Genomic DNA, 25332 nt, shown 5'->3' on the forward strand with positions numbered 1-25332 from the left:
AGGACCATTCACCCCAGTTTGGTAGATAATTCAACCAGCCTCCAATCCAAAGTTTGTACAACTTTGATTTGTAGTAATTACAAACAGTAATTACAGAAACAGTTAAAACATTCATTGCTAATATTTTAACTCTTTGGGAACCTGATATAAATGCAGTTTTTAAAAAACAGGATATTTGAAGATAGTAACGTACACTGTGATTAACAAGATTTTGTGGTGAGAGTAGTTTATTGTCAGGTATAATTAAAGCTGTAGATGCTATTCTGAAAGTACAGACTTTAGGGGGCAAGGGAAGAGAGTTTTTGAAGCAAAGTACAAATTAGGAATAATTACAATGATGGTTATGGAATGTCAACATCCATTTCATCATGATGAGCTCAGTCTCCTTCAAAATTCACTTGAGTCCGGGAAAGCATTAGTGTAAGACAAAAGGCAGCTTTGGGAAAAATACCTTTGAAGTATTAAGGAGTAGAGTGATTGGCAGTCAGCAAACATAAAAATGGACAAAAGAGTAAATGTCTTGATCACCTACAGAAAGTGTACACTTCAAGTATCTTATTAAAAAACCAGTGTTCTTTTTCATGTCCAATGTTGAATGCACCTGCAATTGTTGTTTTTTAATCTATTTTGATCCCCAAACTGGATATAACTAAATGTTTTATGGGAGTTTATAAAGGTGATGAAATTATAAAGAAAAGTAAGTGAAAGATTATCAGACAGGAGAGTGGAGGCTTCTGGGGTGATATCAACATTGTATGATTTGACATGAGTGGTGGGTCTGTGGGTGCTCACTTCATTCTCCTTGTTTATGGTTTATGCGTGTCGCTGTTTACAAAGCAGTTATGTAGAAAATCCGCTGACACTAATACCTTCGACAGTTCATTAGCCCAAGGGTGTCTGTTATGCTTTAACCAGGGCTTTGCTGACGTTCCCTTTTGCCCACATGAATCCAGTTGTGCATTAAGAGATGACACAAACATCTCTTGAAACAAGAGATTTCTTCTTGTTTTCTAGAAGAAATAGCGAAGCTGGTCTAGCGCTTGGTGATATTTCCAAACAGTCCTTTTGTGAATGGCCATGAGAAGATGTCCTTCTTCAGCCAAGGATGAAGCCTTATACTTTGTATTATTTAAAGCACCTGATGCCATGCTACACAACTAGTGTGTGTGCATCCATTCATCTGACAGATATTTATTGTGACAAATAAAAATGGCAAGCATTAGGATATATTGGAGTATATAAGGAAGCCATTTGGTATAAAACTAATTCGGCCTGATTCTTTTTTTCAAAAGGGCCTGACTGTGGCTATTGAGCACGCATTGCATATCTACTTAGACATTTCCTATGGCCAGAACAAAGGCCCTTGAGATAAAGGTGCAACTTTCCCCCACATTAGCATTTCCTTAGGGATAAGCATTTTTCCTTAGGCTAGGAATTGATTGCTGCACTCACCTCCCAGCTCACCTGTGACCACCCAGCTGGAGACAACAGACTGCCACCCTGCTGTGTTCACCGAGACAGCAGACCTACCTGCTATTTCCATCAATCGCTGTGCCGACAGAGCAGTCTCGCGACTATTGTAAAAGGGACATTTCAATCCTATGTGAAACATCCTCTTTGAGGGTATATAACCACCCTTATACCCCGACTTCTTTGGAGTGCTCTGTTCCTTTGTGGAAAGACTCTCCCGGGTTATAATCCTCAGATTTAAGCTCAGAATAAACTCACCCAAATTTTCATTTATAGATTGGATATGGATTATTTTCGTCGACAGTTCTTGGCGTAGTCGCGGCAGGATTTCAGAGACACCCACCGGAGGCCACCTGGAATCTACACTGAACCGGCATTCGGTACCAATAAGGGCCCATTGAGCCCTCCGGATCACTGCATTCTTCAGGTGACCTTGGTGAGTTCTCCTGAAACCCGGACCTCCTTATTTTAAGTCGATGGTCCAAGAGTTTATATGAGCTGGGTAAGGTCTTAAGACTAGAGGTTTTGAGGGGTACCGGTACAGTTCCTAGGTGGAGAAAAACCTAGAGAGAATTCCTAAGCCTCAGGGGCTTAGAGGAGCTTGGAGTGAGCTGGGTTGGTTGTCCTTTTAATTTGGCTTTGAATTGGAAAGAATTGTATTTATAAAGTCTGAACAAACTGCTTGATAGAGAAATGAGAGACTGAATGTCTTCAGCTCCGAAGAAAAGGGACACTTGCTCCTCCCGGCCTTTACCAAAAGGCGCCCTTAGGTGACTAAGGACCTCAGCGGGAGTGTCAGAGGATCAATCCTCAGACATGCAGCGGTCCCATAGGGAACTCCACTCTCATTCACGGTAATTAATTACAGGCTCGTCCGGGGACGCGCACATAAGGGCTGGTCACCTGCGCTCCGAGCTCCCACGGCAGTATTAGGCGGCCGGAGGGAAAAACCGAGGCACGTAAGAGAGTGTTTACGACCTTTCTATGGGGAGTAACACTCACAAGCAGCACACTTCTGACCCACTACACTGTCCTTAGAAGTTGTTCAGACTTTATCAAAAAAAAAAAACAGACAAGCAAAAAGAAAATGGGAAACCCTGCTTTTTAAAGCCGGCCAGCTCCCGGATGGACGACCTCCCAATGGAACTCCAGCTGGTTTGCTGTATGGAAACAATGCTTGCAAGTATCTAACAAAATGGGAAGGATTAACTAAGAATGACTTAAGTGGCCAAAGTGGGGAACGTTCGATATCTCAAAGCTACTGTATTTGTGCGCACAAGTAGAAAGAGCCGGCTCTAAAACTAAAGCAAAAGAATGTGAAGCTTATTATGATTGGCATTTAGAGGCTTCAAAACGTAATAATGATAAAGTGAATTCTTTACAGGAGACTAACCGTAAATTGGCAGAGACTGTATCTGAATTTAAAAAGGATAAGAAGCCACAAACTGTCCCACCCCGTTTATCCCTTCCATCTCCTCTGCAGCTGCCTTTGGAATCTCAGAGCCCATCTCCTTCTTTTCTAAAGAGCTCTATTCCTTCTATTAAAGTAAGCGCTTACAAAAAGTTTTTCTGAATAGAACTAACCCAAATGTCTTCACCTCTCTTAGAGTTACAATGGCCATTTTCGTCTCCTTTTTAGCTTTGCAACCGGGAAACAAATCTTTAAGGAGTAAAAGGCTCCACCCCTGGGAGCCCCAACTTTGGGTTTCTGGGCCTGATCACCCCAGCAACCCTAAGTGGGGTGCCCTCTCTTGACAGTTGACTCATTGAGTATTTTAGTCACCTACTGAGTCAGTTATAAGGGTAGGAGACCTGTGATTTATTCTGTGAACTGTCCTGGGGTTGTGTGCCCAGCATGGGAACCGTTGTGTGACTCTTATCTTGATAACCCTCTGGAAGAGGCCATGAGGGCGAGGTTTGATCTCATCTCTTCTTTTCTTTGTCTGTTTTGCTCATCATCTCTTCTGTTGTCACCAAGTCGAGGTTAAGTTCAGGCTGGACCTGACCAGAACCTGGACCTCCTGTAAATCGAAAACTTGGGTTTGTCTGTGCCTTTGTGATGCAGTTGGACAGGTAGATCAACTTGGAATGTAATTTGAGTTAAAACCCAGTTTCTGAGAAATCAAGAGTTTTGGCATAAAGTAAGTGCTTACATAAATTCTAAATGTAGTAGAAATTAACCCAGTATCTTTCAAGGTTAACGTCTTGTGAATTAACCTTTGGTACATGAAAGCTTGTTTAAGTTTGTTGGTTTGATTGAAAATAGTCTTGTTGTCAGAGTTGTCGGTATTTGCATAACGATGCAGGCATGCAGCCTGGGTTTACTAGTCAAATAAGTTCATGTTGTCTGTTGGAAATTCGTCAGCAAAATAATAGCTTTAAATGAGGACCAGTTTTGTCTCATGTCTCATGAGGTTTTCATAGGTAATCTGAACATAAGTGTTGGAAACAAACGGTTTAAATAGATAAAAGTGGGTACAATAACTGTTTTATGGTCTGTATACTTGGAAAAGAAAGCACCTTTGAAATTCTTTTTGGTTTTGCCAAGTCAAGTTAAATGATAAAAATCTGAGTATCTGGGTAATTTTTGGATTGGATAGAACAAACGTTGCTAAACATCTAAGTTTATCTGCTTTTGGTTTTTATTGCAGAGATGCTAAAGTCTATGGGTCTTTTACTGTAAAGTGATGTGTTCCTAGAAATTATGAAGTGTTTAGAATGCTGATATAAAAGACAATTTGTAATTGCTTACCTTTTAGTGTTTACTAGGGTCTGTTAATGGTTAAAAGTTCTAATTAACATATGTAATTAAAGCCATTGGAAATTAATAAGGAAAACAGCTCTGCATTCAAGGAAAGTTAAAATGTAAGTTTTCAGTAAAAAGGGTATAAAGAATGGAAATATTTTTGTTTGGTTGGTTAAGAAAGATAAATTTGTCCTAATGTACTAGAAGAGAAGAAAGAAAGCATGGGACAAATTCTGAAGGCAAAAAGAAAGTTGTAGAAGGTTTGTGAAGGAGAAATTCTGAAAGGAGTTTTATGCCTGGTCAAGTAGACTGAGATTAAAGTAAATCCAATTAAGTAAATGAGTTTTAATGTTAAAAAAAAACACAAAACTGCTAACAGAGATTAAGATCAAGAACCGGTTATACAGGACTGAATGAACTGAGGATGATTATAATTTTTACGACTTTTGTTTGAAATATTGTTTTTGATGTGTTGTTTTGTTTTCTCAGATTTAAGGAAATCTTTTCTCTTATGCTAACCATGTCTTATAGCAATCAGTGAAATTATACCTTTGTGAGCAAAACTGAAACATTTGTCTTTTTCTCCCTACCTGATCCCTCCAGAATTTGGAAACTCTTTGTGAGTATGGCTATTTCTTGGCAATATAGTTATTTGCATAAGTTCAATAAGAATCTGTTCTCCTTGTAACAGTACACATTTGTTATCTTACCAAAACTTTGACTGGAATGTCATGTTTGAGAGAAAGACACAGACTCAGATATGACAATACTGCCTTTGAGGAATAAGGTTGACTTTCTGGAAATAAAGCCACTTGGAAATATGGGCCTGGTACCTTGCTTTACAGAGAGAGATTCCAGCAATCTTACCTGGTAAGTAAGGAAGCTTGCTTATCTGGCAGGTGCAATGAACCTCGAAATATTCTGGGGAATCTCAAGAAAGGAGAGAAGTCACCCAAATCTAAGGTATTGCAGGCAAGGCCTCATGGCACAAATCCTTGGCTTGACTTTTCTGGCCTCAAGAAGTCTTTAAAGTTCAATCTGAGATTCCTCATGAAAAATTCCAGCAAAGCAGATTTAAGAACCTATATGATCAATTGCTATTCTTGCTGCACTTATGTAAATAATTGGGCCAAGTTTCTTGAAACTAAACTTATTTTGGCAAACCAATTAGTCTTAACTTGACTATCTTTGGTAAAAATGAGGGTGATTTTAGAGAGAAGAATTGTTTCAGTGAAAAATTATAATACGCATTTGTGGATATTAGATCCTAGTTCTGTTAATTGTCTTTGAGGCTTTTTCTACCTGTGAAGTGAACTGCATCCTGAATTCTTCTACTGAAATATCTGGTTACAAACCTCCAAACTAATGTTTTCAATTTTTCCCTCATTTTCATTTGGAATCATTGAGAATTGATCATGCTCTTTTTCCTGAAACCTTGCAAACTGAAGCTGAACAACTTGATAGAAACTTAAGAGAGATTCCTATCTGTTGCTGTGTAAGCTGTAAGCCACTCAAAAGATACCTGAGTGCCCGATGACATCATCAGACATTTCAAGCTGCAAAAAGATGCTTTGACTCTGACATCTAGAAGTCTTCTTGACTGCCTGCCCCTGGATGCAGGAACTAATTTATAATTTGCTCCAACCATTAACCTTGTTACCTTCCAACATCACAAGGGAGAGAAGACCACGACTGCATTCTATTGTTTAATTTGGTTTACAAATGAGTCTTACTTAAGTGTAGGTGAGGATGTTACACTGTCTAGCCTCAAGAATGCCTGCTACTTTCTGTTAACTCTGCTAACCCAGTAAAAGATTTCCTTCTACAGGCTCAAGAAATTACCACAGAACAAGAGAAACAGATGTGGCAGTCAAAAGGGGGAATTTTTGACACCCCCTCGCAGATGTGGTTCGGGCCCAATAAGAAACCCACTCACAAGGCCACTTTCCCTTCCTAAGGGACCCTTTGAGGTATGACAATTGGACTTTGTCCAAATGCCACCATCTCAAGGATAAACATATCTTGTAATGATCTGTATGTTCTCACATTGTTTTGAGGCCTTTCCTTGCAGAAGAGCGATGGCTTTAGGTAAATTATTATCGAAAAGAATAAATTCCTGTTTGAGGAATTCCTCCTGAGTTACACAGTGACTGGGGGAACTCAAATCTATTTGTAATGTTTGGCCAATATTGCAGCATTTCTACTGTGCCCACCATCCTCAATCCTCAGTATTGGTAAAAGGAACTAATGGCACAACCAGTAGTTAATTGGCAAGCTTTCAGAAAGATTTACTCTCTCACGGCCAAAAGCTCTTCTGCTAGTGCTCTTTAATCTTAGATCTATACTTTTTGTAAACATCGGCTGTCTCCTTTTAAATAATATAACAGCCTATGCAATTAAATGAAGAAATATATGAACCAGCTTTGCTTAAGGGATGTATTACATTGTTTTCATGGTCTTATTGTGGTGCTTAAAAGAAATGAAAGATTTGTAGCTGATTCTTTCACAGAGAAGTCCCAGAACTTAAGGATCATGGACTGTAACCTGAAGAATTTATGTATTGAAAGAGACATCAAATAAGACTGTTTGCAGCCCTGTCGAAAAGGACCAAACCAGGAGGATAAGAAGACGACATCTGTTGTAGACAGCTGTCCCAAGACTCCGGACCAGGCCTGTATTCCCAACCTTATATCTCCTCATTTAAACCTTTGTTATGCTTAAACTGTATACCTATTTTATAATTGTTTGGAATCCTATCATACTTAAAGTGATTAATTTGGAACAGACTGGTCTTGAAGGCCAGGAATTTATCGAGTGACTCCTAATGGAACTCAATGGTTATGTGGAACAAATCTTTGGCCTTGGCTACTGCCTGGATGGCTAAAACATTGCACCCCGAGTTTCCTTTAAAAGCAGGGAAGGAGTCAGGCTGAGTTAAAACCTGTCGCCAATCTCCCTCTCTTTAAGGCCGGATGGGCTTGTCAGTGCTCCACTGGTATGGCTATATTTGCAGCCATATTTGATCCTTTGGACCTAAAAGATGTCATTATTACATATGGAAGATCTGACTAAATTTACTCAAGAAGCCCTTAACAATAGTCAAGCAGGAATAGTCTCATTAAATACTGAAATGCCTTTAATGAGAAGGGCTGTCATTCAAAACAGAATGGCTTTAGATATTCTTACTGCATCCCAAGGTGGTACATAGACAATCATTCAGACTGAATGCTGTGCTTTTATACGTCATGAATCTTCCAATGTGTCATCTCTGAAGAAGCAAGTGGATGCCTTATGTGATCCGACACCCAGTCTTGAGTTGTTTGGTTAGCTCCCTTCCGGTATCAGTTCCCTTTTCCAATCCAGATTGGAATTCTTATTTCTACTACTTCTTGGAATCCTTGTACTGGTCATAATATTCAAACTAATTGTTGTTTTCTTTTCTCAGTGTTGTAAGAGTAGCATACAAACTAAAGTAATGATTGCTCGACGGCTTTAGATGGTTGATCTGTCTTATAACCCTGGACAAATTTCCTTTTCTGCTAGAGACTATGACTAAGAATGCATTTCAGACTAATCCTTTAAAAATGCTGTTATTATCGTTACTGTACTTGTTCTATAATCATATACAATGTAAATGCAAGGTGTCATAGAAAAGCGCATATACAATGTTTGTGCAACAATCTAAATTAATTACATAACATATGAAATGCTTCCTCTGTTAATAAATATACCTCCATGCTTGTCCACTATTTCCCCCCAACGTGGACGACTAGGCAAATAAATAAGATAAAAGCCTAGCACCGAGGGACATGATGGACCCAGGGCAGGCAGCAACCACCCTGGCGCCGAGGGACAATATTTTGATCATCAATGCTTTCTATCGAAAGATTAGAGATCAAAAGGGGGAAATGACAAATAAAAATGGCAAGCATTAGGATATATTGGAGTATATGAGGAAGCCATTTGGTATAAAACTAATTCGGCCTGATTCTTTTTTTCAAAAGGGCCTGACTGTGGCTATTGAGCACGCATTGCATATCTACTTAGACATTTCCTATGGCCAGAACAAAGGCCCTTGAGATAAAGGTGCAACTTTCCCCCACATTAGCATTTCCTTAGGGATAAGCATTTTTCCTTAGGCTAGGAATTGATTGCTGCACTCACCTCCCAGCTCACCTGTGACCACCCAGCTGGAGACAACAGACTGCCACCCTGCTGTGTTCACCGAGACAGCAGACCTACCTGCTATTTCCATCAATCGCTGTGCCGACAGAGCAGTCTCGCGACTATTGTAAAAGGGACATTTCAATCCTATGTGAAACATCCTCTTTGAGGGTATATAACCACCCTTATACCCCGACTTCTTTGGAGTGCTCTGTTCCTTTGTGGAAAGACTCTCCCGGGTTATAATCCTCAGATTTAAGCTCAGAATAAACTCACCCAAATTTTCATTTATAGATTGGATATGGATTATTTTCGTCGACAGTTCACTCACCTACCAGCTGACTCCCTGGGAAGCCAGAGCAGTTTGCCAACTAATATGGTTAATTGGGATTTGATAAGTGCTATGAAGACACCAGAGATTCAGCAGTTTCTCCCAGCTATCGAACTTATTTTGGCTAATGGATATCACTCCCACTCCCATTTCAATCTTACAAAGGGATGCTAGAAGAGGATTGACCAGTCAGAAGGTGGAAACTTAAAAATTGAAAGTCAGAGACGGGAGGGAATGAAAGCAGCAGAGGAAGAAGGAGGCAGAGACTGGACGGCCAGCAAGGCCTCAGTGCCCTGCACAGTTTAAGCTGAGCCAGGTATTCTTCCTGTTTCCTTGCTTGATCTTTGCTTGATCCTCCCTCTTGCCGACGCCCTCACCTGGAGGAGTCAAGCCCAGCACAGATGCCACTGAGACAGGTCAAAGCCAGGGAAAGGTCCTGGGATCAAAACTTGGCTAAGTATGATCCAAACTTCCAAGCAGTCAGAAGTAGAAAGAGCCAGAAGATAAACCTAACCCATTTTTGAAGGGGTGCCAAAGGTGAAAAGCAGGAAAACCAAAATTACTCATCAAGTCTAAAGGGGGAGCACAGAGCCAGAAGCTGAGAGGAGAAGAGGAGTCAAGCAAGTCAGTGCCAGGTAAAAACAGAAATAGAGAGTTGAAAAAAAAAAAACAAAGCAAAGCGAAATGAAGGGTCCAAGACAATAATTGGGAGCATTCCTTGGGGTTTGATAATGGATTTTATGGGTTAGCTTAAGTTAAAAGCAAAAGATGTGAGCGGGTACCTTCCTTCCTTCTGACATTATCTCCCACCTTATCAACAGTCCATTGTTACCAAGGCATTAACAACACTTACCAAACAAAGTCTAGAAGCCCTTTGGGCAGTCTTGCTAAGAACCATTTTAGTCTAGACTGATTTGGCCTTGAGGATGACCACATCTCCTCAGGACAGTTCTCCCTGGATTCCTCCATTGGCTATTTTGGGAAATGACGCACTTGGACAAATGGTCTACCTAAATGAATGGTTCAGGTCTGAGCAGCATGAGACACTGGCAGATAGGAATGCCTCCCTTAGCAGCAGGAAATTCAGCGCTTACCACGTCCCATGCGGCGTGCTCTCCCAGAATACTTTAAATATGATATCCCAGTGTATTTAACATTTTAAAATTACTCCATTTGGTTAAAATCAATTAGATCTTTTTGAGGATCTTGGTCTTTCTCCAGCCCAGTTTAAACCATAATTTCCTGAAGACTAGGATTATCTCGCCGTGTTCTTTTTCACGTCCCCGTCGTTTCTAGTCAAGCCTCAAAACGTGAAGTCTGCACTGTGGGTTCATAGCACCTCAGAGATCATCTCGATTCTCCCCATCCCACAGTGGGAAAGTGACCTCAGTCAACGTGGAGTAGAGTGTTTAGTATCAGCCTTAAAATAAGTGTTTTCTTTTTTATTGTCTTTTCTTCCTGTCTGCTTTTCAGAGTAGAAGCAACAGTAATTTAAACTTTTCTGCTATGTGACCTACACTCCACAGGTACCTTATAATAGCTGAGCCAGGGCTTAACAAAGGAATTGGGTGTGTGTGGTATTTGTGTGAGCATGTGCTTGTGTGTGTGTGTCACAATCTGATTGCCGATGTGGGATGGGAGATGGGAAAGAATGTTTAGGCACTTGTGTATTTATATCAAAGAGATGGTAGGACCCACAAAAAAGAATTCATTTTTTGTGATGTTAATGTTATATTTTGGGGGGAGGTTTTGGGGGAGGAAGATTTGCTTCTAAGGGGTGGACTCATATCTCTGTGTGGGGAGGCTCAGTTATAACGACAACTGAAGTCTCTCCTGGCGTTGGGATAGTTCATTCTCGTAGGGAGAAATGCAATGCTCATCCCTCCTCCCTCACCCCCCCACCACTTCCTTGGTGCCCTTCCAAGGTAGGGCCCTTGGTGCTGGCTGCTCATTCCTCCCCCAGGGGTGGCTTTCCAAGGCCAAGAGGGCCAGAGAGGGCTGCTGCCAGAGATGCTTCTGTTCTGGCTCCTTCTCACTCCCCTTCCTGTCTGCTGGGGCTTTTGGTGGCAGCACCTAGTCCTGACGGGGTTAGAGTACCACCCTGGAGCGGATGGTGTGTGCACCAGCAAGCATCCAGTCAATTCATGAGTTATCCTCTGTGTGAGCTGGGCTGTGATGTGCCGTTATCTTCCTGCTCCCATTGTACACTTCACACACCAGCTTTCTCTCCAGACAGTTGTTTGATCACTAACTACTTCGAATATCATGACCATAGGCTCATTTAATTTTTCTGTTTTAAAGGATGGTGCTGGTGTGCACAGGGAGCAGCCACGTCAATTTACACATTTGCCAAGGTATCCGATTGTGAGCTGCCTATCAAGGTGCTGACTTTAATAAAAGCTTATTACCGTGAGCATTATTTAGCATTTATGTGGCTCCTCACAATTGTTTACCCATTATTTCTCAGCGCTCCCCTGTCCAGGTGATGATCAGTGTTAGCAACCCGCATTGTAGAGGCAGTAAATCCGGGGTCCTGGAGAGGTTTTAGTAATATCCCCAAAAGGACACAAAGTGAATAACCACAGAACAGTGACTTTCCTGGAACCCCTTGAAACTGGCCTGGACCCCTCTCCCTCTAGCATACTTGGCGAGTTCACTCATTCCATCCTCTGGTTTGCAGACCTGCACAGGGTGGGCTCTTCTCGCAGATTGCAGCTCAGATACCCTGAGGCCTTCCCTGGCTACCTTATCTACAACAGCATCCCCTCCCCAAGGCTCTATCACATTCCTGTGTTTATGGACTCCACAGAGCTTAGTGCCACCTGAAGTTATCTTGTTTATGTGAAGTTGTGTGTCTTTGTGTTTGTTGTCTGTCTGTACCATTCAGGAAGGTCATCACTATGAAAATAGCAGTCTTGCCTGGGTTGTTCATTGCTATGTCTATCCTCTTTGTTGAAAGCAACTGTCATTACAGTAGGCACTCAATAATGCTTGTTGAGAGAATGACAAAGACAGACCCTGTAAATACTGTTACTCACACATCATTTTCTTTGCCTTTTCATCTCTTTCTGGATTTTCTGGCCATAGTCACACATACAGTCAGTTATTCTCAATTACGCTGGAGCTAATGATCCAGGCTGTGGATGGCCCAGGTCCTTGGCTTCCTTCCTTCTCTGGCTTCCTCTCCTCTGGAGATTCCTCCAGATCTTTCGGTCTTTTCTGGCCTTAGTTGAGAGGGGTCGAGAGGAGAGTAGGGCAATGAAAGTCCTATTAGACAATTTTGCAAGTTCTAATAGCTTTTGACAGGTACAAAGTTGAAATTATTGATCTTAAGATTTATTTTTTACCTTATTTGTGGATTCAAAAAAATGCATCTGTTTTATATATGCAGTACAGTGAAAAGTGCTTTGAAGAAGTTAAAAGCGCTGTATAAATGTAAGAGAGAATTATGTATGTATGTAGTCCCATTAACCTTGGTAATTGAGACTTGGTTGTAGATTTAAAATATAATTACTTTTGATAGAACAGTAGCTCACACTTTTCTAATGGGTAGAGCCAGACAAGGCTTAGAAAATGTGCCTTTGGTAGATTTTATTTTTGAGCCATCAAATCAAGACAAAGCTTACAATCCCTTCAGAGGCTAAAAGGGTGGCAGTAGTGGTGATTTCTCATCAACAAGTCAGAATAGGCAAATGGTCTTAAATGATTGAATTTTCTTGCTTCAAATTTCAGGACAATGAGAATACAGTTTCCTCCGAAAAAATCTTAGGCTGATCTTGGAAGAAAGACCCCCTGGATCATCTAAAAATAAAGTTTTCTATTTAAAGGTTGGTTTTAATGTTCATTATAGCCCTATGTGCTACCATAAAATGGTTTGCCTTTTTGTTTTAAACATAAGGAATCAATGTAATGCCTTATACCTGATAACCTGTGCTGTTGTATTTGGTCCTCCCTACAACTCTGTCCATAGATATTATTGTTGCCACTTTATAGATGAAAAAACGGAAGCAAAACCATTAAGCGCCTTCCCTAAGGTCTTAAAAGAAGTCACCAAGAAGGTGGTGTGGCTCAAGTCTCCTGACTCCAGTTTACTATTCTCCACAATAATGTTGGAAAACCACATTGGAACGGGAAGACTCATTCCAAGTACTGCTGTCACACCAGCAAGCTTCAAAGGTCAGGCAGATATTTTACTTTACGGTTAAATTGGCCACATTTGCTCAGTGTGTACTATATCCTAGGCCCTGTGCTTTGCCCTGGGAGGATTCAGAGAAAGTAAAAGACGGATTAGACTTTCCTGGCTCTTACAAGCTGGTGGGAATGGGAGACACATGCATACAAACGTGTAAGGGCAAGGGGGACAGTGCACTAAGAGAGATACACAGCTCTGTGGGAGCCGGGAAGGAGCAGTCTCTGAACACGTTCCAGGAAAGGGGTCACCTTCCATGCCAAGATGAACTTTGCATGAATAAAGATTTAAGTGAGGACAGATTGAGAAGAGTGAAGAGGGGAATGGGGTGTCGACCAAATTTCATCCACCTGCAATTTTACCTACTCAAGTTTTATCTACCATGGCAAGAAGTTAGTGTCTAATATTTTAAAATTACTTTTAAATACAAGTATTTGCATATTAGTTATATAAATAGAGGTAAACACCAGAACAACTATGATAGAAATGGCTCAAGTGGTTTCCATGGCGAATGGAACTAGGGGCATAGGAAGGATTGGGGTTGTGAGGTGGGGGAGGGCCTGCCGTGGTTCTTTATAAAGCCTTCAGTACTATTTGGTTTTAAAGGCACAGGTATGGATTCCTTAGATAAATATTAATTTTTAAGTGAGCCTTAAAGAATGAGTAAGGTTTCTACAAGGAGAGGGAGGAGGTGGGTATTTATAGCAGAGGACCCAACATTAACAGAGAGAGGCGGCAGGAGAGCAGAGGGAAGATCAGGTAACCCATTAGGATGACTGTGGAACACACCTCCCTGCGTGGGGACACCTGAGCTGGTGCTTGATTGCAGAAGGCCTTGGATAGAAGGGCGCGCACAGACATGCACACACACACACACTCATGTGGTTGTCGGCAGGGAAGCAATAAAGGGTATTGGGCAAAGGGGTGATATGCTCAGAACTGAGCTTTGCGTACAGCAGTGGTTCTCACCTTGGAGATTACCTTGCTTGTTAAAATTGCCGGGCCCCACATCAAAGTTTCTTCTTGAGTAGGTCCAGAGTGAGGCCCGAGAATCTGCATTTCTAACAAGTTCCCAGGCAATGCTAATGCTGCTGGTCTGGGAACCACAATTTGAGAAGCAATAATAGAGTAATCTATCAACAAGGAGAAGTCGAGACTAGAGTAGTGGGAGAATGAAGGTCAAGGGACTGTTCCACTAGGACAGAGCAGAAGGAATGGGGCCCTGATGGGGAGTGATGGTGAGAAAGTCCAGAACAGCAATCAAGAGAAGAGACTAACTGCTTCAAAGGATAGAGGACCATTGGGCCATGTTCTGGGTCACACCAAATCACAAATCACTGTTAAATCTCCAGTGCTTGGGCCAAGTATGCCAAGAAGCACCTGAAATTCATTTTTTTTTTTAAAGATTTTATTTTTTCCTTTTTCTCCCCAAAGCCCCCCGGCACATAGTTGTGTATTCTTCGTTGTGGGTTCCTCTAGTTGTGGCATGTGGGACGCTGCCTCAGCGTGGTCTGACGAGCAGTGCCATGTCCGCGCCCAGGATTCGAACCGACGAAACACTGGGCCGCCTGCAGTGGAGCGCGCGAACTTAACCACTCGGCCACGGGGCCAGCCCCTGAAATTCATTTTTAAAGCAGCAATCCTGTCTAGAAATTAAGCTGTGAGTTTTACCTTACTTTCCCTTTCTTCCCCATCTCTAACCTCATTCTAGTGCAATTTAGGTTACAAAAGCATCTTCCAGGGAGAGCATTCATATCTGCACGTGGTCAGAAAGTGTATCTGTCTGTATATATAAAATCGTATTAAAGCTGGTTTCCTTATTATTTCATTTTAGAACATCCCTGTAGCTAAATGGTGTTCAAAGTAAACATGGAGAACAGAAGCATCCATCTGTACCTAGTGAGGCAAAAAATGACTGAATTCCCATACCATATAAATACCCCATGAAAACACAGAGGAATCCTTGATCCACCCAACATTCACTGAGTATCTGCCTCGTGGCAAGCACTGCGGATGTGCTTGGATACAAAGACAAATAAAACGTGGGCTCCACTCCCAGCAGTTCAACATCTAGCAGTCTTTGTCCCATGCTCTTAAATCTTGCTAAGGATTGGGTTTTGTTTGTAATAGAAATTCTAAAGCAGGGACAGAAGAAGTTATCTTTCCTAAATTGCCCACCTCTGTTGTCTAACTATTCCACTGAGGAAAACACTTGGTCCTGGGTTACTTCGCTGAGCTCAGATATGTTTTGCTGACACACAGAGTCTGGGCAGCATCCAGCCCCCCGTTTACTCCCTGGTCTTTAAGTCTAGTAAGTATTTTATCATTTACACCTTTCGATGTCCAAAGAGAGTGCCGCTAGGGGTTTAAAACATGTAATTTCCTTTACTACCTCCCCAAATAACGGGGTCATTTCAGGACCAGGACAGTTTGGCACTGGGACGTGTTTCCCAGAAGTACTAATAGTTCGAGAGAGGAGCAAGTGTCTTCACATCTGCAGGTCTGGGTGCCGAACTTTCTACTGTCGGTGAGAATCATGTCCCAGTGAAAATGTAGAAGTGAACCAACCCTCAAAGGGATAAGGTGACAGGGAGTGGTGTTTACTTGAGTCAGAGAGTAACTGAAAATGACTTCTGCAGCTGGAATAAAACAAAGGGTTGAAGGTCAACTTCCTCTTTGATTTTGGCTAGTCAGCAGTTCAAGCAGCCTTTTCAAATGTTTCGTGTCTGCTGACTTGTTCAACTCTATAAAAGACCCCACATCTTGCACCAACCTGTACCTCTTGGGCACTGGAGCGAAACAAAAGGAAAAATGTTCCGTCTTATTAGAATTAATGAAGTCATGCCACTCACATCCGTCCACGTTACTCCACTTTGGCCACCACCATTGTGGTCCATGCTGACATCATTTCTCTCGTAGATTACTGCAGTGGCCTTCTCACTGGTCTCTCACATCCTCTTTACCCCATCCAAAGCATTCTTCACATTAAATCACTGTAATTCATTAATTCACAGTATTAATTCACAGTAATCTTTTGGAAACTCAAATAATACAACTAAAATCTGAATACCCTACACATATAAATATATCCTAACTTAAAAATTTCCCCTGGCTCCCCATTGCTCCAAAGACTTAACTAGTTGATTTGGCCCAGAGAACTCTGCTTAATCTGTGCCTCCCACGCTTTTCCCTCTTCTTGTTGCATCACATTCCTCCCTCCTCACTCTCTCTGCTCTCATCACCCAGATTCCTCTGCGTGGAACACTTCTCCCTCCCTGCTTTGCCAAGTTGTCTCCTACTCACCTTTTACCTCTTAAGCCTTATCAGCTCCTGAGGGATGGGTGAGGAAGACCCTCTTCTCCTTGGTTAGGCCAAATCCCCATGTTTTAAGCTCCCTTGGCACCGACAACCAGCTCATGAACCCTTCATAGAATGTAACATGGGACATTTACACAATCTTGTATGATTAATTTCTGCCTGATCTCCCCTCTAGACTGTAAGATCCATGAAGGCAGAGACTCTACCTTTTTGCTTACCATTGTATTCCAGAGCCTGGCATAGTGTCTGGCACATGTTAGGTACTAAATAAATTCATTCTGAAGGAAGGAAGAATGAATGAGTGGTAAATTGATACTTCTAAAATAATAAAGAGGAGGCCTAGCATTTTAAATGAGTGATAATAATGGGTAGCACATATTAAACTTCTAGTGTTAGGTAAACACTGTTCAAAACTCTTTACTCAGTCATTCCAGTTCCGAGGACCAACCCTATCAGTACACATCAGTATCTGCACATAATAGATGAGATCTGAGACTCAGGCTACTTGTGCAAGGCCAGGCAGCCAGTGTAAGGTGAAGCCTTAACAGTTGTCAATATTGTTACTCTATTTATTACTATTCTCACCTTGGTGGAGTTCCTAAGAGTGCCATCGTCAAAGGGGGTGGTGTTGGGCAGGCACAGCCCTGCCGCCAGGCCTCTGAGCACCTTCTAAGGCTGGGCCTGGAGTGAGAGTTTGGGGGCTCAGGGGCTGTGAGGGCCTGCCCACCACAATGGAAATGGCAGATGGAGGAAAGGATCCTTCAGGCTGGGCAGTGGGGAAGGTCACTCAGGCATCCAGAAACCTTCCTCGGAACCTGTCTTTGAATTAAATCTCAACTCATATCTTCCAGAAGCCTGAGGTGAGATGTCTGGCCATGTTGCTGGTGCCGTCGCCCTCAAGAAGCCAAACAGGCTCTCAGAGTCTCTCAGGCCCTGCCCCCGGACGTGGCCCTCCCCAGAGCATGCTGGGCAGGACCTCCCCATAGATCCCTCCCATTGCCAATGTATTCCTCCAGAGGATTCTGAGCTCTGCTTGGTGTTTCCAGCTGTGATGAGGTAAATGTAGTCTTGGTCCTCTGGAAAAGTAGATAATTAAGGCAGATAGTCCACACATGTGAAAGTGTTGTGACTTGGAAAGGGTGGGCAGATCCCAGGTTGGGAGGATTAAGGAAAGCATTGAGGGAAACCTTTCAGTATGGTGGGAGGGAAGGAGGAAAGATGAGATGGAGGACCTCATTTTGGTTTTGGTTTTGTTTTGTTTTGAAGTTTTTATGAAGAAAAGTTCCCATCTGATGACTTCTCTGTTTCCCTCTGTTGGTCCAGCACATATGATCAATGAGCGAGGAGTGTGGACAAGGTGTAGGAAACTGGAATTGTTTTGAGAACTTAGTCAAGTGAGTTGACTGAGAAAACAATCACAGAAGCTCCCCCGAGACAGGGCCTCTGTTTGTTGCCTCCACTGGGTGTCCCAAGTGCTTGGAAGAGCGTCTGGCACATGGTAACACAGGAGGAATGACTGGATTCTGAGGCAGTGGTGGAGCTGAGCAACAGATGTAGAACAGAAGTTTATGGGGCACAAACACACTTGTGTGATTTTATCCAAGAGGAAGCAGGCCCTTATTTGAAGGCAGTTCTAAAAAAGGCAGAGTTGGATTTTGCTAGACAGGACGAATGAAAGAAGGGGGTAGGCTGTTTAGAGCAGAGCAGTATATTTAGGTTTAGGATTAAGTGATGCCCCATGAAGTTTTCCTTGGAGAGGGAGGAAATGAAGACAAATGTTGTCAGGTGAGCAGGGGAAAGTATAGAGTGCCTTGTAGTTCCTGAATAGGTTGAGGAATTAGCATGCTGAGGGCATAAGCTGAGAGGATAAAGGGTGGAATGTCAGACTGTATTTTTTCAGAACACACAAGTGTTGCTGGTGATAAGTTCTAGGATATGGCCATAACTGAACTGGAATGAAGGTAAAGGACTCTAAGATGAGAAGGAGCAGACAGTGAGAGATCAGATCATTGGATGGTCTATCCACATGGATGTTGGGGCCTCCGATTGATTCCTTCCACTTTGAGTTCCTTTCCTGTCCTCCACAGAATTGGCATTTCCTCTAACTCTAACCTTCAGTCCATGGCATGACTCTGGACAAGAAGGCAGAAATGGGGTGGTGAGAGAGAGGGCTGAAGTAGACATCCGTTTTGTTTTTGTTTTTATTTTGACACTCAGCATTCACTCACCTTCTAAAAATAGTCCTTCTTTTGCCCTCTGGGGATCTAACCCCGTTGTCAGTTTCAGTCCATGTCAAGTGGAGTTGTTTATCACTAACGCTCTTACTTTAAAGGAGGGCATTGAAGTCAGGCTTGGCCAAAAAGATTGGTCCATGCTTTTGGCAACAGTGATTGGTCACGGATGGGCATGTGACCCAACTGGAGACAATAAGGCACAGTGGGACTTTTGAAGGGACTAGTGGGAGAAACAACCCATTTTTAGCTGCGCTTTTAGTTTGGAAGATGTAGCTACGAACTTGCCAGACAGACTTACAAGGTAGCCAGTCCAGAATCTAGAGCAGAGAAATGGATAGAAACTGAAACTTGATGACATCAGCTGAGCCCCAAAATGAATCCTCCTGCCTGAGGGCAGCCTTACTCCCAGAAGTTTTTCAGGTGCCTGAGTCAACAGATCCTGTTTTTAAAGTCAGTTGAATTGTACTTGCCATCATTTACATCCAAAGAATCCCTCACAGCGTAAGGGGTCTCTCCATCCCTGGCTCCCTCTTCTGTGCTAGCACTCTGAATATATATTACCTTCTCTGTCCTTCAGGTCATGCCCTTCTATAAAAGAGGGTAAAGAAACCTACTTCAAAGCATTGTAAAGTTTAAATGGGATAACGTACATAAAAAGCATAAATTTGTTTCACAACATTGAAGTACAATAAGCAGTACTTAATTTTTCTAAATTAAATTAAATCTGGCTCAAAGACCCCATTTTAAAGGGTAGGAAGATATACAATAGTAGTCATTAATGGGAGCTTTTTGCCTATTTAGTTAAGTATTCACCATCAAATATGTAGGTAAGAGCCTGTGATCTTGAGTCCATCTTGGTTGCCCCTGAGATTTTCATTGCCCAAGCCCTTCAGGCCCATTGAAAGGCCAGTGGCTGCACAGCCTCTGTGCTAAGCGTGAGCAATGCCGTGGCTTGCGACAGCTCTCAAGATGATGGGGCTTGATGATTAGTCATCTCAGCATCATCACTTCATCACTTAAAACATTGTGCTGTCTCCTAGAGGACTTCCACACAGAACCCGCCCACCTAAGGAACTCGTCTCTGCATCCTGATTCTCAGGGTCTTGGAGCCACTGCTACCTTTAGGCAACTCTCCTTCTCTCACCCCAGCACTTGTGTCAACCCCTATCTCCTCTCTCCTTGGAGCAGCCAGCTAAAGTCTCCTCCCACATGAGGGTCTGGACAGGACTGTACAACAGGTATCTCACAACTTCTGCTTGGGTTCAGGAAACATGAAAGCCATTAATAACTCCTGAACCCAGAAGCCCAGAACTTCCTGTAAGACAAATGAGGAAAGGTAACTTTTATTCCTTCTGGAGTCCCCTCAGGTGGAGGGTAGAAACAGCATTATCCTGTTTCAAATGAAGGTTGCCTCAAGCTGGGCAAGAATCCCTGCAAAGGAAAATTACCTACTCTTGTCAGCCCAACCCCCTCCCACAGTGAAGCATTGCTAAACTTGCATAATACTCAGTTCCTTCTCTACCTCCGGGCCCCCATAGAAGGAAGGAACAGACGCCGAGTCTCCTGGGAGAGATAGGGAGGCAGCCTCCACAAATCTCTGAGCTTCCACTTGGCCTCCCTAAGGAAGACCAAACGTGTCCTTCTGACCCCAGGAAAATAGCCTAATTTAGGCTCTGATCCAGGGCCAATGGAAGTTCCAGAGGAAAGGCCTCAAGAGGAGCCCCGGGGCCAGCCCCATGGCCAAGAGGTTAAGTTCACACACTCCGCATTGGCGGCCCAGGGTTTCACTTGTTTGGATCCTGGGTGTGGACATGGCACCGCTTATCAGGCCACGTTGAGGAGGCGTCCCACATGCCACAACTAGAGGGACCCACAACTGAAATATACAACTATGTACTGAGGGGATTTGGGGAGAAAAAACAGAAAAAAAGACGAAGAAGATTGGCAACAGTTGTTAGCTCAGGTGCCAATCTTTAAAAAAAAAAAGAGAGAGAGAGAAGAGCCCCTTCTCATAGCCTGGGCCCCTTCATTGTGGCTGCAGATTAGGGCACAGTTCTGAGTGTTAATCCATGTGAAGGCTGCCTCAAGAAAGCTGATTCCCTTAGGCAGCACCTGGTACCAGAGAAATTCACAGTGCCTGAAGCTGGGATCTGGGGTTCCCATACCCAAGCCACATCAAGGTACCAGTCAATTCATGCATTTTATTCGCCCTGACATTAGGTTTGGAGTGTGGGCTTGAGGGTATAAAAATTCAGGTAACCCATTCCCATCCCATTCTATGTCACTGAAAATTCTTCAGGCGCCACAGAATATCATGTAAATGAGACCCCCGCGCCCCCCAAGCTGCACAGCACTGATCCCTGGGTATAAGCAGCAAGCCCATGAAATCCGTTTCTAGAGAAATTCATCCTCATCTCTCCAGTCACTGTTCAGCTAATACGTTTTCCTTCTTTTGGTAAGAGTCCTGCTTTCCCATAGGAACTGGAATCTGGGAAAAAGGAAAACAGTACTAGAAGCAGAACAAGAGTGTGGGATCACTCCTGGGTGGTACTGTCACCTCATTTGGACAGTTCACTGCCTAGATGTGCTGAGTGTGCAAATTCTGTCTCGTTGCCTCATCCAGTGTTTCTCTGAATAGAAGCAAATATCTGGGCACCAGGTATGACTTGTTTTGTGACCCCAGCCAGTAAGTCAGCCCTTTTGAGCCACCACCTCTCCCTTGGTTAGAAGCTCTTTGGCAATGGGTTCATGGAAAACATCCCAGAATGGGAGCTACATGCTGAATTCCCTAGTACTGGCTTTGCCATCGATTGTGTGATTCATTCTCTCTGATGTTCAAGCTGTGAGAAGCAAATTTGAAATGCTGGATGTGCTATATTAAATATATCAATAAGAGCAGAAGTTAAACCTTGCAAGCTGTAGGGTTTGCTTCCTCTGTAAGCCTGGCTATCTCTATGGGAACTGAAGGTTGCTTCTTTAGGCCTATAGTCGGGGAGCTAGAGCAGAGTGGAGATACGGTGGCGCAGCGAGGATGAGCCGTCTTGCACCTAATTTTTCCTCCCCTCTAAGTCTGAATACTGGCAGTGGTGAGGCAGGTGGTTCTAAGGGCTCCTTTCACTTTACCATTCATGATGACCCCACACCACCTTTACCTCCATGCCACCTTTCCCTCCTTCTTTGGATGCTTCAATCTCTTTGATCTTTTTCTTACCAGACGTTACTCCGCTTAGCCATTAAACAGCTTTAACTTTGATGACGTGGATATGGGTGAGCACAAGGATCCACTTGGTCCCTTTGGTCACTTTTGCTTCAGTGAACTCAGTGGGATGTCCAAGAAGAAACCCTTGTGTTAGGAAGAGTTCTAAGAAGGTTCCAAAGATCCCTTCTTTTGCTAGTCACACCCTTGTATAAACTGCTCCCCTTGAGTGTAAGCTGGACCTCGTGATTTGCTTCTGACTAAGAGAATAAGGGAAAGGTGATGGGATATCATTTCCCCCATTAGTTTACAAGATTGTGACTTGTGTCTTGCTAGCAGACTCTCTCCTGGCTTTGATGAAGCAAGCTGCCATGTTGGAGAGGCCTACATGACAAGGAACTGAAGGTTGCCTCCGGCCAACTCCAGCCAACAGCCATCCAGGAATTGAGGCTCTCAGTCCAACAGGCCTTGAGGAACTGCATCCAGCCAGCAGCTATAGAAGTGAGTGAAGAAGTGTGTATTTCCCCAGGCAAGCCTTCAGCTGAGACCCCAGCCCCAGCTGACACCTTAATTGCAGCCTTGTGAGAGACCTTGGAGCAGAGAACCCAGGTAGGCCTTGCCTACATTCCTCACCAACAGAAACTATGAATTAATAAATACTTGGTTTTTTAAGCCACTAACTTTTGGGGTATTTGTTATATAGTAACTAACCCACCCCTAAATTACTGTAACCTTGGTGTAAGATGTAGCATGGCTGGGAAGGCAGGCACCAAATGAGAGGACAACCTCCTTGACAACATTCCTGGAGATACTGTCTTCAATCTCGAAGACTATCCCAAGTTCTCTTAGCTGCAGTGGTATCATTGTGCTCCCCCCAGCCCTGATTAGTCTCCAGGAGGTGAGGCCTAGGTAAGGTAGTGCTGGGTGGAGTGGATGGCCAGGATGTGGGGTGTTAATCTGTCTGGAAGGGACATTTTGAGCTCGAAGTGACCCTCAGGGATCATGAGGAGTGATGATAAGGTCATTCTTCCCCTCCTCATTTTTTCCTTCCTTTTCCACTCACTCCACCATTCCTTTTTCCCTACTTGTTGTCTCCTTTTGCCCCAAATTCTGGGTGGCTGCCCGATGACCATTCCTACAAATGATAGCCAGGTGATCTCTTGGTCTTGCAATAATTCTACCAAGCTGGGCATCCTGAGGAAGTTTCCCTCGGGAGCGGCTCCTCCCATTCCTTGAGGTGTCCTCACATGCAGGGAGACCTCATTGTTGAGCTCAGAATGTGCCTTCCAGACAGATTACCACCCCACATATAACAGATTCTTCGGCGGGACCCACCCAGTTCCTGGACCCTGCCCTGGCCACTCCAGTGTCCACAATTGCAAAACCCACCCATACACACACCTGCACTGACTGCTCACCTGTGAGATACTCAGGAATCAGCAACTTTTTCTAAATGAAGGTAAGTTACCGTTTTCAGGAAAATATTCCTATCTGGTCCTTTTCAGAGCTGCGAGTTCTCTCCTCCCTTCTGCTCCAGGAAGGGTAGAGGAAGGGGAAGGGTGGACTGCTCCCCATTTTCGTTAGGGTCAGCTGAGGCGTGGGGACATGGCCCACCACCCAGACTTCCTGAGGGAGAGAAAGGCTCTTAGGAGCAGGTGACATTCATTCCTCACCAAGAGATCCAAGAGCAACATTTCCCCCTGCCACTCACCTCAGGGCCTAAACACCCCCACACTTCCAATTCCAAAACTTTCTGAGGCAACAAGGGGAAATTCTGGCTGTATCCCTCCAGAGGAACGCATCCCACCCTGCAGCTGTGTATAGTTCAGGATAGTGAGGGAGCAGATGGAAAGACAAGTTGAGCCAAGTTCTGGACTTGAAGGGTTTTTCTCATTTTGAAAAGGCCCGGAAGTTTTTAGAGTAAACTTTTTGTACTTTTTATGAAAAAGTAAAATGTTTTCAGTACAGGACATCTGAGTAAGGTCAAATACAGGACCCAAGATAAAACTGAGAAAGCCACTGTCAGGCCCCCTACAAGGGACTGGTCGTCTTGCAGAAACCAAAAGAGGAAATCAGTCAGAGCTGACTTCCCTCCTTCCTTTCCCTGAGCATAAGCACTGCGAACCCCAAACCCACTCCCCCAAAGCACCACACAGAGAACACTACTCTCTCTTAGCAGAAACATTTATTGAGGACGATCAGTATCCTTGGTTGTGCTAACCATGGTTCTCATCAGAGGATGTGTTCTCGTGAAAACTGCAATGCTTTCTCAACAAGGACTGAATGATTTCTTTGGGGACATTTTTCCTCCCTGGAAGTGTTGGAGAAGCATTTCCTGTTTGAATAGAAGAGTCAGATCTCTGAACACAGTGCTTTCATTAGAGGTGAGGGTGGCCGGAGGGACGTGGCATACATCATGCATGCAGGTGGGTCTTGGATGGGGCACAGACTCCCTGTAGGGTGGGGAAGGGGGTTGACTCTGGCATAAATGCTGGTCCTTGAAGGCCACAACTTTCCAGGGCTGTCTGATCCTGTCTCTTTTCTGTCTAACCCTTGTACGAAAACTCTTGTCAGGAGGGACAGCATCTTGGCTGCAGGATGTGGTCCTTGCCCATTCCCCTGGCTGTGGGTCAGAGAGCCCCGTAGTTGGAGGGATGCCCCTCGTCAGGCTCTACCTGGGCCTGCAGTTCCCCCTTCTGCTGACTTAACTCTGCAGCCTCAGGTTCGTATCTCCATGCCAGTTTCTCCTCTAGGATCTTCCCGATGGCTGCCATGAGCTCATGAGCTTCAGGAGGCCCACAGCTCACGAGAGCTGCACTTTGAGCTGGGTCTCGGAGCGGTGCAAAGGTTGACGTGAACTTGGGTTTTTGCTGGGGACTTTCCTGCCCTGTGATTTTTTTTCTTGGAATTAATCCACTGAAAAAACTGCCTCATTTTTTTTCTGAAGTAACTTTCAGGAGGAAACTGTTCATTCTGTGACAGATACGGGGAAGTGCCCTCTAATTCTCTGTCCTCAATAGAGTGGCTCTTCTTTCCGGCTTTAGACGTCCCAACTCCTGAATCCTCGCTTCCACATTCTCCTGCTCTGCAGTCCAGAGGTCTCACTGTCTTTGCAGCTGGTGGGAAATTCCTATCCTGGCATTTCCATGAGACATGCTTAGAGGCCCAGGGTTCCCGCCAATCCCCATTGTCCTCCAAGTGGACTTGCAGCACCTGGGAAGCTCCCATGTCCCCACTGGAGATGCTCTGGGACTGAGTCAGTGAGGAGTCGAAGGCAAGCTATCTGAAGTAAGGGATATGTCAGCGGGAGAGCCTTTAGGCTGGCTATGTTCCTTGCTCTTCAATTGAAACTTCAACTCGGTAGGGAGCTGTTTTTTAATGTCTGATGGTTTGGAATCTTGGGGAACTTGTATTTTTGGTGAGGGACGTTCACTGGTCAGGGTAGCTTCTACTTTGCTCACATTGATATTTACCATTTGGGAGCTTCCCAACTTGTTGGTTGTCAAGATGTCACAAGATTGTGATGTAAGAACGCACAGCTCCTTAGCCTTGAATATCTCCCTGAAGTTCATGGTGGACGTGGAAAAATGTTTTCAATTCTTCTCCACCATCTTTTGGCCCTGAATCATGTCCTCTCTATCACTGGAACTCACATTCTCATCCCTTGGCACTTGTCCAACCCCA

General features: G+C 43.8%; 2 protein-coding genes across 4 annotated transcripts in view; both read left to right on the forward strand.

Annotated features, from left to right (window-relative positions):
- Nucleotides 1-25332, forward strand: part of LOC138921490 (ral guanine nucleotide dissociation stimulator-like) — a 265069-nt gene that overhangs the window by 15769 nt on the left and 223968 nt on the right. Inside the window, exons 4-6 of the mRNA XM_070255648.1 lie at nt 1015-9346; nt 12444-12538; nt 12682-12887. The gene's annotated coding sequence lies outside the window, so the exon portion shown is untranslated. The remainder of the gene's footprint in view (nt 1-1014; nt 9347-12443; nt 12539-12681; nt 12888-25332) is intronic.
- LOC138921491 (heparan sulfate glucosamine 3-O-sulfotransferase 4-like) overlaps nt 14573-25332 on the forward strand; it is a 64205-nt gene continuing 53445 nt past the window's right edge. Inside the window, exons 1-2 of one of the 3 annotated variants that reach the window (XM_070255653.1) lie at nt 14573-15211; nt 21985-22257. The gene's annotated coding sequence lies outside the window, so the exon portion shown is untranslated. Of the gene's footprint in view, nt 15212-17280; nt 21880-21984; nt 22258-25332 lie in introns of those variants that run through there. The other 2 variants (XM_070255654.1, XM_070255652.1) reach the window with 2 other exon arrangements.

This window comes from Equus caballus, chromosome 30 (assembly GCF_041296265.1).
Source record: "Equus caballus isolate H_3958 breed thoroughbred chromosome 30, TB-T2T, whole genome shotgun sequence".
In the NCBI taxonomy this organism is placed as follows: Eukaryota; Metazoa; Chordata; class Mammalia; order Perissodactyla; family Equidae; genus Equus; species Equus caballus.